Below are 13509 nucleotides of genomic sequence, written 5' to 3'. Positions count from 1 at the left end.
ACGGTTGTCATTCCAATGTGTCATTGCGGCGATTTGGAGAGCGATGCTAAGGGCGGGAGCTTGTGTCTAGCATTTGGGATGTTTGTGCGAGTGAGCAAGGGAGCTTCTCTTATCGGAACCTCTCCGTGGCCTTGGAATATATAGACCTAGTGCCGACGATATCGATGGATACGAGCCTTGGATTCTAAATTTGTTCACAGCTAAGATTGGTTTTTGTGAGAGATGGGTACGAAAGCACATCCCAATTGCTACGCGGGAGCTCCCTAAGGTTGCCTCTGTGCCAACTCGATCGGCACAACATTGGGAATGGTTCGACAGTGGTTGTCGTTCCAATGTGTCATCGGGGGATGTCTTGGAAAGTGGCCTGGCCTTTCAAGGGCGAGCTCGCGTCTATCAATTGGATTGTGCGTCGCATCGCAAGTGAATGGGGAGATCTCTCTGTGAATGGCGGCATGGTGATTGCAAGAGAAAATTGACTTAGTCAGAGCATTGCCCTTGGGCCACTGTGATGGCCTGGCAATTTCTCTTTAATTGCAACCTATGTTTGCACAGTAGCAGAGTTTGCAAGTAAGATGGTCCTTGTTCTTGAGAGTTCCAGGAGATGACCTCCAGAACTTTTGGATTGGGCCCCTTCAAGTTGAAATTCATCCATTTGATCGGATCAGCTCGATGACCCTTTCAGTCCCTTGGCTCCATGAATTCACATCTCCTAACTAATGACAATCTTTTGCTCCTTAGACGACCTCATAATAAATTGGGTCGTGGATGGCTGTTTGGTCAGAATTTTCAACGATTTGGATTTTTATGGCGGATGTCGGCATGTTCGCTAATTTCTAATGCAGAGCGAGCCTCACACTAATAACTTATATAGGAGAGGTTGTTGCCGCGAACCTCTCCCGTGCCCCTCTCATTGATTCAACGATAGTGTCAAGGTGGATGGAAATGTCAGATTTTGAAATGGTGGATGCCGACGTTGAATCAATTGGAGGGGCATGAAGCCCACCCTCGAGGTGCTATTCCTCGACTCTCCTTTAGATCATGTTTTCTTGTCACTCAGCTGGTGCAATTTCGGAAAGCAGTTGGGTTGCGCATCACGAGTGACAAGGGAGCCTTTGTCATTGGAAGCTCCCCGTGGCCATTCGATGAGAAGAGCCATTGCTTGTGTGAGCAAGGATGAATGCAGCCTCGGATTCCAAACGAAATCAATGACATTGGATCTATATATAAGAGCGGAATGAAGCAGCAGACCGTTTGCGATGTAAGGCTCCCCAAAGTTGCTATTCTTTCTCACTCCATCGGAGCACAAATTCGAGAGTTGTTCGACAGCGGTCGTCATTCCAATGGTGTCATTGCGGCGAAATTTGTTCATAGCTAAGATAGGTTTTTGTGAGAGATGGGTATGAAAGCACATCCCGATTGCTATGCGGGAGCTCCCTAAGGTCGCCTCTATGCCAACTCGATTGGCACAACATTGGGATTGTTCGACATCTCCTAACTGAGGACAATCTTTTGCTCCTCTGCCGACCTCATAAAAAATTGGGTTGTGAATGGCTGTTTGGTAGGAATTTTAAAGGATTTGGATTTTTAAGGTGGATGTCGGTGTGTTCGCTAATTTCTAATGCAGAGCGAGCCTTGCACTAATATCTTATATAGGAGAGGTGGTTGTCGCGAGCCTCTCCCATGCCCCTCTCATTGATTCAACGCCGGTGTCAAGGCGGATGGATATGTCAGATTTTGAAACGGTGGACGCCGACGTTGAATCAATTAAAGGGGCATGAAGCCCACCCTAGATGTGCTATTCCTCAACTCTCCTTTAGATCATGTTTTCTTCTCACTCAGCTGGCGCAATTTTGGAAAAAGGTTTGGCAGCGGTTGCCATCCCTCACCGCGTCTACTTGGTGATTTTAAAACTTGATCTAAAATAGGAGCCCTCGTCTAGCACCTCCGTCCGGTGTTGCTCGGGTATTGCATAAATTTATGCCATCGGCATGAATCCCCCAACGAATGCCTACACTTGGACTCACTCTTAGATCACCTTCTTCGATCACTCGACCGACGCAACTATGGAAGAGACTCGGGAGCGGTTGCCATTCTACAGCGCGTCTGTTCAGCGATTTCCAAGTTGATCTAATGGCGAGCCCTTGTCTCTAGCCATGAGGTGGGTGCTTGGCACTCTAGCAAAAATTTTTGCGTGCCTATCATGGCTACAAGGGGAGAGGTGGTTGCCGTGAGCCTCTTCTGTGCCCCCCTCATTGATTCAACGCCGCTGTCAGGGCGGATGGATATGTCAGATTTTGAAATGGTGGACGCCCACGTTGAATCAATTAGAGGGGCATGAAGCCCACCCTTGAGGGTGCTATTCCTGGACTCTCCTTTAGATCATGTTTTCTTGTCACTCAGCTAGCGCAATTTCAGAAAAAGGTTTGGCAGCGGTTGCCAGCCCTCACCGTGTCTACTTGGTGATTTTAAAACTCGATCTAAAATGGGAGCCCTCGTCTAGCACCTCTGTCTCGTGTTGCTCGGGTATTGCATAAATTTATGCCATCGGTGCAAATCCCCCAACGAATGCCTACGCTTGGACCCTCTCTTAGATCACCTTCTTCGATCACTCGACCGACGCAACTACGGAAGAGACTTTGTAGCAGTTGCCATTCTACAGCACGTCTGTTCAGCGATTTCAAATTTGATCTAATGGCGAGCCCTTGTCTCTAGCCATGAGGTGGGTGCTTGGCGCTCTAGAAAAATTTTTTGCGTGCCTATCATGGCTATAATGGGAGAGGTGGTTACCGTGAGCCTCTCCCATGCCCCCCTCATTGATTCAATGCCGCTGTCAGGATGGATGGATATGTCAGATTTTGAAACGGTGGACGCTGATGTTGAATCAATTAGAGGGGCATGAAGCCCACCCTCGAGGGTGCTATTCCTGGACTCTCCTTTAGATCATGTTTTCTTTTCACTCAGCTGGAACAATTTCGGAAAAAGGTTTGGCAGCGGTTGCCAGCCCTCATCGCATCTACTTGGTGATTTTAAAACTCGATCTAAAATGGGAGCCCTCGTCTAGCACCTCCGTCCGGTGTTGCTCAGGTATTGCATAAATTTATGCCATTGGTGCGAATCCCCCAACGAATGCCTACGCTTGGACCCTCTCTTAGATCACCTTCTTCGATCACTCGATCGACGCAACTACGGAAGAGACTCAGCAGCGGTTGCCATTCTACAGCGTGTCTGTTCAGCGATTTCGAAGTTGATCTAATGGCGAGCCCTTGTCTCTAGCCATGAAGTGGGTGCTTGGCGCTCCAGCAAAATTTTTTGCGTGCCTCTCGCGGCTACAACGGGAGAGGTGGTTGCCGTGAGCCTCTCCCATGCCCCCCTCATTGATTCAACACCGCTGTCAGGGTGGATGGATATGTCAGATTTTGAAATGGTGGACGGTGACGTTGAATCAATTAGAGGGGGCATGAAGCCCACCCTCGAGGGTGCTATTCCTGGACTCTCCTTTAGATCATGTTTTCTTGTCACTCAGCTGGCGCAATTTCAAAAAAAGGTTTGGCAGTGGTTGCCAGCCCTCACTAAATCTACTTGGTGATTTTAAAACTCGATCTAAAATGGGAGCCCTCGTCTAGCACCTCCGTCCAGTGTTGCTTGGGTATTGCATAATTTTTTGCTATCGGCGCGAATCCCCCAACGAATCCCTAGCCTTGGACTCTCTCTTAGATCACCTTCTTCGATCACTCGACCGATGCAATTACGAAAGAGGCTTGGCAGCGGTTGCCATTCCACAGCGCGTCTGTTCAGTGATTTCGAAGTTGATCTACTAATGGCGAGCCCTTGTCTAGCCATGAGGTGGGTGCTTGGGGCTCTAGCAATTTTTTGTGTGCCTATCACGGCTACAATGGGAGCTTTGATAACAAAAGTTCTCGGTGACCCTCCCCAATAGAAATCAGTGCTGGTGTTTGTGAAAGACATGTTATTTGGATTTTTGGAATATTGGCACCAGCATCATTTCTATTGGGAGGGCCATGAAGCCATCCCAATTTTGCTATGTGAGGGCTCTCTCCCCAGAGTCATTCTCTACGCAACAACTTCTTTGGCACAAAATTTTTAGAATGGTTCGGCAGCGGTTATTGTTCCAATGGTGCCTTTGTTACCGGAAGCTCCCCATGGCCATTCGATTAGAAGAGCCATTGCTTGTTTGAGCAAGGACGAATGCAGCCTTGGATTCCAAATGAAATCAATGATTTTGGATCTATATAAGAGCAGAATGGAGCAGCAGCACAGCCCATTTGCTATGCGCGGCTCCCCAAAGTTGCTCTTCTTTCTCACTCCATTGCCACAATTTTGGGAGTTGTTCAACAGCGGTTGTCGTTCCAATGTGTCATTGCGGTGATCTGGAGAGCGATGCTAAGGGCGGGAGCTTGTGTCTAGAATTTGGGATGTTTATGCGAGTGAGCAGGGGAGCTTCTCTTATCGGAACCTCTCCATGGCCTTTGAATATATAGACCCAGTGTCGATGATATTGATGGATGCGAGCCCTTGGATTCCAAATTTGTCCACAGCTAACATTGGTTTTTGTGAGAGATGGGCACGAAAGCACATCCTGATTGCTACGCAGGAGCTCCCTAAGGTCGCCTCTGTGCCAACTCGATCGGCACAACATTGGGAATGGTTCGACAGCAGTTGACGTTCCAATGTGTCATCGGGGGATGTCTTGGAAAGTGGTCTTTCTTTCAAGAGCGAGCTCGCGTCTAGACCTTGGATTGTGCGTCACGTCACAAGTGAATGGGGAGATCTCTCTATGAATAGCGGCATGGTGATTGCAAGAGAAAATTGACTTAGTCGGAGCCATTGGCCTCGGGCCATTGTGACAGCCTCACAATTTCTCTTTAATTCCAACCTATGTTTGCGCAGTAGCAGAGTTTGCATGTAAGATGGGCCTTGTTCTTGAGAGTTCCAGGAGATGACCTCTGGAACTTTTGGATTGGGCCCCTTCAAGGTGAAATTCATCTAGTCGATCGGATGAGCTCGATGACCATTTTAGTCCCTGGGCTCCATGAACTCACATCTCCTAACCAATGACAATCTTTTGCTCCTCTGCCAACCTCATAAAAAATTGGGTCGTGAATGGCTGTTTGGTAGGAATTTTAAAGGATTTGGATTTTTAAGGCGGATGTCGGTGTGTTCGCTAATTTCTAATGCAGAGCAAGCCTCGCACTAATAGCTTATATAGGAGAGGTGGTTTCCGCCAGCCTCTCCCGTGCCCCCCTCATTGATTCAATGCCGGTGTCAAGGCAGATGGATATGTCAGATTTTGAAACGATGGATGGTCCTTGTTCTTGAGAGTTCCAGGAGATGACCTCCAGAACTTTTGGATTGGCCCCCTTCAAGGTGAAATTCATCTAGTTGATCGGATGAGCTCGATGACCATTTTAGTCCCCCTGCTCCATGAATTCACATCTCCTAACCGATGACAATCTTTTGCTCCTTAGACGACCTCATAATAAATTGGGTCGTGGATGGCTGTATGGTCAAAATTTTCAATGATTTGGATTTTTATGGTGGATGTCGGTGTGTTCGCTAATTTCTAATGCAGAGCAAGCCTCGCACTAATAGCTTATATAGGAGAGGTTGTTGCCGCGAACCTCTCCCGTGCCCCTCTCATTGATTCAACGGCGGTGTCAAGGTGGATGGAAATGTTGGATTTTGAAATGGTGGACACCGACGTTGAATCAATTGGAGGGGCATGAAGCCCACCCTCAAGGTGCTATTCCTTGACTCTCCTTTAGATCATGTTTTCTTGTCACTCAGCTGGTGCAATTTCAGAAAGTAGTTGGGCTGCGCATCACGAGTGACAAGGGAGCCTTTGTGATCGGAAGCACCCTGTGGCCATTCGATGAGAAGAGACATTGCTTGTGTGAACAAGGATGAATGCAGCCTCGGATTCCAAACGAAATCAATGACATCGGATCTATATATAAGAGCAGAATGAAGCAGCAGCCCGTTTGTGATGCGCGGCTCCCCAAAGTTGCTATTCTTTCTCACTCCATCGGGGCACAAATTTGGGAGTTGTTCGACAGCAATCGTTGTTCCAATTGTGTCATTGCGGCAAAATTTGTTCACAGCTAAGATTGGTTTTGTGAGAGATGGGTATGAAAGCACATCCCGATTGCTACGCGGGAGCTCCCTAAGGTCGCCTCTGTGCCAACTCAATCGGCAAAACATTGGGAATGGTTCGACAACGATTGTCGTTCCAATGTGTCATCGGGGGATGTCTTGGAAAGTGGTCTTTCTTTCAAGGGCGAGCTCGCGTCTAGCACTTGGGTTGTGCATTGCGTCACAAGTGAATGGGGGATGTCTTGAAAAGTGGTCTTTCTTTCAAGGGTGAGCTCGCATCTAGCACTTGGATTGTGCATCGCGTCACAAGTGAATGGGGACATCTCTCTCTGAATGGCAGCATGGTGATTGCAAGAGAAAATTGACTTAGTCGGAGCCATTGGCCTCGGGCCATTGTGACAGCCTCGCAATTTCTCTTTAATTGCAACCTATGTTTGCGCAGTAGCAGAGTTTGCATGTAAGATGGGCCTTGTTCTCGAGAGTTCCAGGAGATGACCTCCAGAACTTTTAGATTGGGCCCCTTCAAGGTGAAATTCATCCAGTTGATCAGATGAGCTCGATGACCATTTCAGTCCCTCGGCTCCATGAACTCACATCTCCTAACCAAGTTGACTCTTTAAGTTTGTTCATCAAGTCGTCCTGCCAGGTCGGCCCACCAAGTACTCTCACCAAGTCGACCCTTTAAGTTCGGTCATCAACTCAGCCCGCCAGGTCAGCCCACCAAGTACTCTCACAAAGTCAACTCTTTAGGTTCGTTCATCAATTCACCCCGCTAGCTCGGCCCACAAAGTTCTCTCACCAGGTTGACTCTTTAAGTTTGTTCATCAAGTCACCCCGCCAGTTTGACCCACCAAGTACTCTCACAAAGTTGACTCTCTAAGTTCATTCATCAAGTCACCCTGCCAGGTCAGCCCACCAAGTACTCTCACCAAGTCACCTTGCTAGTTTGACCCACCAAGTTGACTCTTTAAGTTCGTTCATCAAGTCACCCAGCCAAGTCGGCCCACCAAGTCGACTCTTTAAGTCCGTTCATCAAGTCACGTGACTAGGTCAGCCCACCGAGTACTCTCACCAAGTTGACTCTTTAAGTTTGTTCATCAAGTCACCTGGCCAGGTCGGCCCACCAAGTCACCAAGTACTCTCACCAAGTCGACTCTCTAAGTCCGTTCATCAAGTCACCCCGCCAGGTCGGCCCACCAAGTCGAATCTTTAAGTCCGTTCATCAAGTCACCCCACCAAGTACTCTAACCAAGTCGATTCTTCAAGTGCGTTCATAAAGTCACCCGACCAACTACTCTCACCAAGTCGACTCTTTAACTATGTTCATCAAGTCACCCCACCAAGCACTCTCACCACGTCAACTCTTTAGGTCCGTTCATAAAGTCACCCCACCAAGTCGACCCTTCAAGTGCGTTCATCAAGTCACCCCACCAAGTACTCTCACCAATTCAACTCTTTAAGTCTTTTCATCAAGTCACCACACCAAGTACTCTCACCAAGTCAACTCTTTAGGACCGTTCATCAAGTCACCTTGCCAAGTTGACCCTTGAAGTCTGTTCATCAAGTCACCCCACCAAGTACTCCCACCAAGTCGACTCTTTAAGTCAGTTCACGAAGTCACCCAACCAGGTCGACCCACCAAGGACTCTCACCAAGTTGACTCTCTAAGTCTGTTCATCAGGTCACCCCACCGAGTACTCTCACCAAGTCAACTCTTTAGGTCCGTTCATCAAGTCACCCCACAAAGTTGACCCTCTAAGTTCGTTCATCCACTCACCCGACCAAGTCGACTGTTTAAGTCCTTTCATCAAGTCACCCCACCAAGCCGACTCTTTAAGTTCGTTCATCAAGTCACCAGAACAACTACTCTCACCAAGTTGACTCTATAAGTTCGTTCATCAAGTTGGCCCACCAAGTACTCCCACCAAGTCGACTCTTTAAGTCCGTTCATCAGTTCACCCCGCCAAGTACTCTCACCAAGTCAACTCTTTAGGTCCGTTCATCAAGTCACCCTGCCAAGTCGACCCTTTAAGTCTGTTCATCAAGCCACCCCGCCGAGTTGCTTCTCTAAGCCCACTCACCATGTCAGCTCACCAAGTCGGTCGTTCAAGTACGTTGCCAAGTCAACTCTTTAAGTTTGCTCACCAGGTCAGCCCGCCCAAGTCGCCTCTTAAAGTTCATTTGCCAGGTCGGCCCGCCCAAGTCGCATCAGCGGGCTAACTCGCCGAGTCACCTCACGAAGTTGACTCTTTAAGTGCACTCACCAAGTCAGCTCACCAAGTCGACTCACCATCTCGCCTCGATAAGTTTGCTTGCCGAGCTACCCCACCAAGTCGTCGCCTCTTTAAGCCCGCTTACCGTGTTAGCTCGTCAGGTCGGCTCACCAAGTCGACTAATCAAGTAGGCCCACCAAGTCGTATCAAGGATAGCTCCTCACCATGAGTCACCTCACCATGTTGACTTAATGAGTCGCCTCACCATGTTGACTCAATGAGTCACCTCACCATGTTGACTCTTTGAGCTAGCTCACCAGGTTGCCTCACCAAGTTGACTCGAGTACGTTGCCAAGTCGACTCTTTAAGTTCGCTCGCCAGGTCGACTCGCCAAGTCAGCTCACCATGTCATCTCAACGAACCAACTCGCTGAGTCACCTCACCACGTCGGCTCTCTAATACCACTCGCCAAGTCACCCCACCAACTCGCCCCGTTAAGCCCACTCACCACATCGCCCCGTTAGGCCCACTCTCACCAAGTGGACTCTTTAATTTTTCTCATAAAGTTGAGCCACCAAGTACTCTCACCAAGTCGACTCTTTAAGTCCTTTCATTGAGTCACCCCACCAAGTACTCTCACCAAGTCAACTCTTTAGGTTCGTTCATAGAGTCACCCCACCAAGTCGACCCTTCAAGTGTGTTCATCAAGTCACCCCACCAAGTCGACTCTTTAAGTTCATTCATCAAGTCACCCCGCTAGGTCAGCCCAAAAATTACTCTCCCCAAGTTGACTCTTTAAGTTCGTTCATCAAGTCACCCCGCCAGGTCAGCCCACCAAGTGGACTCTTTAAGTTCGTTCATGAAGTCACTCTGCCAAGTCGGCCCACCAGGTTGACTCTTTAAGTTCATTCATCAAGTCACCCCGCCAGGTCAGCCCACCAAGTACTCTCACCAAGTCGACTCTTTAAGTTTGCTCACCCAATCACCCCGCCAGGTCGGCCCACCAAGTACTCTCACCAGGTCAACTCTTTAGGTTTGTTCATTAGGGAACCCCACCGAGTACTCTCACCAAGTCGACTCTTTAAGGTCATTCATCAAGTCGCCCCGCTAGGTCGGCCCACCAAGTACTCTCACCAAGTCGACCCTTTAAGTTTGGTCATCAACTCACCATGCCAGGTCGGCCCACTAAGTACTCTCACAAAGTCGACTCTTTAGGTTCGTTCATCAATTCACCCCGCCAGCTCGGCCCACCAAGTTCTCTCACCAGGTCGACTCTTTAAGTTTGTTCATCAAGTCACCCCGCCAGTTCGACCCACCAAGTACTCTCACAAAGTCGACTCTCTAAGTTCATTCATCAAGTCACCCTGCCAGGTCAGCCCACCAAGTACTCTCACCAAGTCACCCCGCTAGTTCGACCCACCAAGTCGACTCTTTAAGTTCGTTCATCAAGTCACTCGGCCAAGTTGGCCCACCAAGTTGACTCTTTAAGTCCGTTCATCCAGTCACGTGACCAGGTCAGCCCACCGAGTACTCTCACCAGGTCGACTCTTTATGTTTGTTCATCAAGTCACCCGGCTAGGTCGGCCCACCAAGTCACCAAGTACTCTCACCAAGTCGACTCTCTAAGTCCGTTCATCAAGTCACCCCGCCAGGTCAGCCCACCAAGTCGAATCTTTAAGTCCGTTCATCAAGTCACCCCACCAAGTACTCTAACCAAGTCGATTCTTCAAGTGCGTTCATCAAGTCACCCGACCAACTACTCTCACCAAGTTGACTCTTTAACTATGTTCATCAAGTCACCCCACCAAGCACTCTCACCATGTCAACTCTTTAGGTCCGTTCATAAAGTCACCCCACCAAGTCGACCCTTCAAGTGCATTCATCAAGTCACCCCACCAAGTACTCTCACCAATTCGACTCTTTAAGTCTTTTCATCAAGTCACCACACCAAGTACTCTCACCAAGTCAACTCTTTAGGACCGTTCATCAAGTCACCTTGCCAAGTCAACCCTTGAAGTCCGTTCATCAAGTCACCCCACCAAGTACTCCCACCAAGTCGACTCTTTAAGTCAGTTCAGGAAGTCACCCAACCAGGTCGGCCCACCAAGGACTCTCACCAAGTCGACTCTCTAAGTCTGTTCATCAGGTCACCCCACCGAGTACTCTCACCAAGTCAACTCTTTAGGTCCATTCATCAAGTCACCCCACAAAGTCGACCCTCTAAGTTTGTTCATTGAGTCACCCGACCAAGTCGACTCTTTAAGTCCTTTCATCAAGTCACCCCGCCAAGCTGACTCTTTAAGTCCATTCATCAAGTCACAAGAACAACTACTCTCACCAAGTCGACTCTATAAGTCCGTTCATCAAGTCGGCCCACCAAGTACTCCCACCAAGTCGACTCTTTAAGTCCGTTCATTAGTTCACCCCGCCAAGTACTCTCACCAAGTCAACTCTTTAGGTCCATTGATCAAGTCACCCCGCCAAGTCGACCCTTTAAGTCCGTTCATCAAGTCACCCCGCCGAGTTGCTTCTCTAAGCCCACTCACCATGTCAACTCACCAAGTCGGTTGTTCAAGTATGTTGCCAAGTCAACTCTTTAAGTTCGCTCACCAGGTCAGCCTGCCCAAGTCGTCGCCTCTTTAAGCTCGCTCACCGTGTCAGTTCATCAGGTCGGCTCACCAAGTCGACTAATCAAGTAGGCCCACCAAGTCACCTCAAGGATAGCTCCTCACCATGAGTTGCCTCACCATGTTGACTCAATGAGTTGCCTCACCATGTTGACTCTTTGAGCCCGCTTGCGAGGTCGCCTCACCAAGTCGACTCGAGTACGTTGCCAAGTCGACTCTTTAAGTTCGCTCGCCAGGTCGACTCGCCAAGTTAGCTCACCATGTCATCTCAATGAACCAACTCGCCGAGTCACCTCACCACGTCGGCTCTCTAATAACACTCGCCAAGTCGCCCCACCAACTCGCCCCGTTAGGCCCACTCACCACATCGCCCCATTAGGCCCACTCTCACCAAGTGGACTCTTTAAGTCTGCTCATAAAGTCGAGCCACCAAGTACTCTCACCAAGTCGACTCTTTAAGTCACTTAATCGAGTCACCCCACCAAGTACTCTCACCAAGTCAACTCTTTAGGTCCGTTCATAGAGTCACCCCACCAAGTCGACCCTTCAAGTGCGTTCATCAAGTCACCCCACCAAGTCGACTCTTTAAGTTCATTCATCAAGTTAGCCCGCCAGGTCAGCCCACAAATTACTCTCACCAAGTCGAATCTTTAAGTTCGTTCATCACGTCACCCCGCCAGGTCGACCCACCAAGTGGACTCTTTAAGTTCGTTCATGAAGTGACTCTGCCAAGTCGGCCCACCAGGTCAACTCTTTAAGTTCGTTCATCAAGTCACCCCGCCAGGTCAGCCCACCAACTACTCTCACCAAGTCGACTATTTAAGTTTGCTCACCAAGTCACCCCACCAGGTCGGCCCACCAAGTACTCTCACGAGGTTGACTCTTTAGGTTTGTTCATCGAGGCACCCCACCGAGTACTCTCACCAAGTTGACTCTTTAAGTTCATTCATCAAGTTGCCCCGCCAGGTCGGCCCACCATGTACTCTCACCAAGTTGACCCTTTAAGTTCGGTCATCAACTCACCCCGCCAGGTCGGCCCACCAAGTACTCTCACAAAGTCGACTCTTTAGGTCCGTTCATAAAGTCACCCCACCAAGTCAACCCTTCAAGTGCGTTCATTGAGTCACCCCACCAAGTGCTCTCACCAATTCGACTCTTTAAGTCTTTTCATCAAGTCACCACACCAAGTTCTCTCACCAAGTCAACTCTTTAGGACCGTTCATCAAGTCACCTCACCAAGTCAACCCTTGAAGTCCGTTCATCAAGTCACCCCACCAAGTACTCCCACCAAGTCGACTCTTTAAGTCCTTTCATCAAGTCACCCCGCCAAGCTGACTCTTTAATTCCGTTTATCAAGTCACCAGAACAACTACTCTCACCAAGTCGACTCTATAAGTCTGTTCATCAAGTTGGCCCACCAAGTACTCCCACCAAGTCGACTCTTTAAGTCTGTTCATCAGTTCACCCCGCCAATTACTCTCACCAAGTCAACTCTTTAGGTCCATTCATCAAGTCACCCCACCAAGTCGACCCTTTAAGTCCGTTCATCAAGTCACCCTGCCAAGTTGCTTCTCTAAGCCCACTCACCATGTTAGCTCACCAAGTCGGATGTTCAAGTACGTTTCCAAGTCAACTCTTTAAGTTCGCTCACCAGGTCAGCCCGCCCAAGTCATCTCCTTAAGTTCGTTCGCCAGGTCGGCCCACCCAAGTCGCATCAACGGGCTAACTCGCCGAGTCACCTCATGAAGTTGACTCTTTAAGTAGAATAACCAAGTTAGCTCACCAAGTCGACTCACCATCTCGCCTCGATAAGTTGGCTTGCCGAGTTACCCCACCAATTCATCGCCTCTTTAAGCCCGCTCACCGTGTCAGCTCGTCAGGTCGGCTCACCAAGTCGACTAATCAAGTAGGCCCACCAAGTTGCCTCAAGGATAGCTCCTCACCATGAGTCACCTCACCATGTTGACTCAATGAGTCGCCTCACCATGTTGACTCTTTGAGCCCACTCGACAGGTTGCCTCACCAAGTCGACTCGAGTACGTTGCCAAGTCAACTCTTTAAGTTCGCTTGCCAGGTCAACTCGCCAAGTCAGCTCACCATGTCATCTCAATGAACCAACTCGCCGAGTTGCCTCACCACGTCGGCTCTCTAATACCACTCGCCAAGTCGCCCCACCAACTCGCCCCGTTAGGCCCACTCTCACCAAGTGGACTCTTTAAGCCTGCTCATAAAGTCGAGCCACCAAGTACTCTCACCAAGTCGACTCTTTAAGTCCTTTCATCAAGTCACCCCACCAAGTACTCTCACCAAGTCAACTCTTTAGGTCCGTTCATAGAGTCACCCCACCAAGTCGACCCTTCAAGTGCGTTCATCAAGTCACCCCACCAAGTCGACTCTTTAAGTTCATTCATCAAGTCAGCCTGCCAGGTCAGCCCACAAATTACTCTCACCAAGTCAACCCTTTAAGTTCGTTCATCAAGTCACCCCGCCAGGTCGGCCCACCAAGTGGACTCTTTAAGTTTGTTCATGAAGTCACTCTGCCAAGTCGGCCCACCAGG

This window comes from Cupressus sempervirens, chromosome 2 (genome assembly GCF_028749045.1).
Source record: "Cupressus sempervirens isolate cs-2001-9-10 chromosome 2, ASM2874904v1, whole genome shotgun sequence".
Classification (NCBI taxonomy): Eukaryota; Viridiplantae; Streptophyta; class Pinopsida; order Cupressales; family Cupressaceae; genus Cupressus; species Cupressus sempervirens.
Note: the sequence above shows the minus strand (reverse complement) of the source record.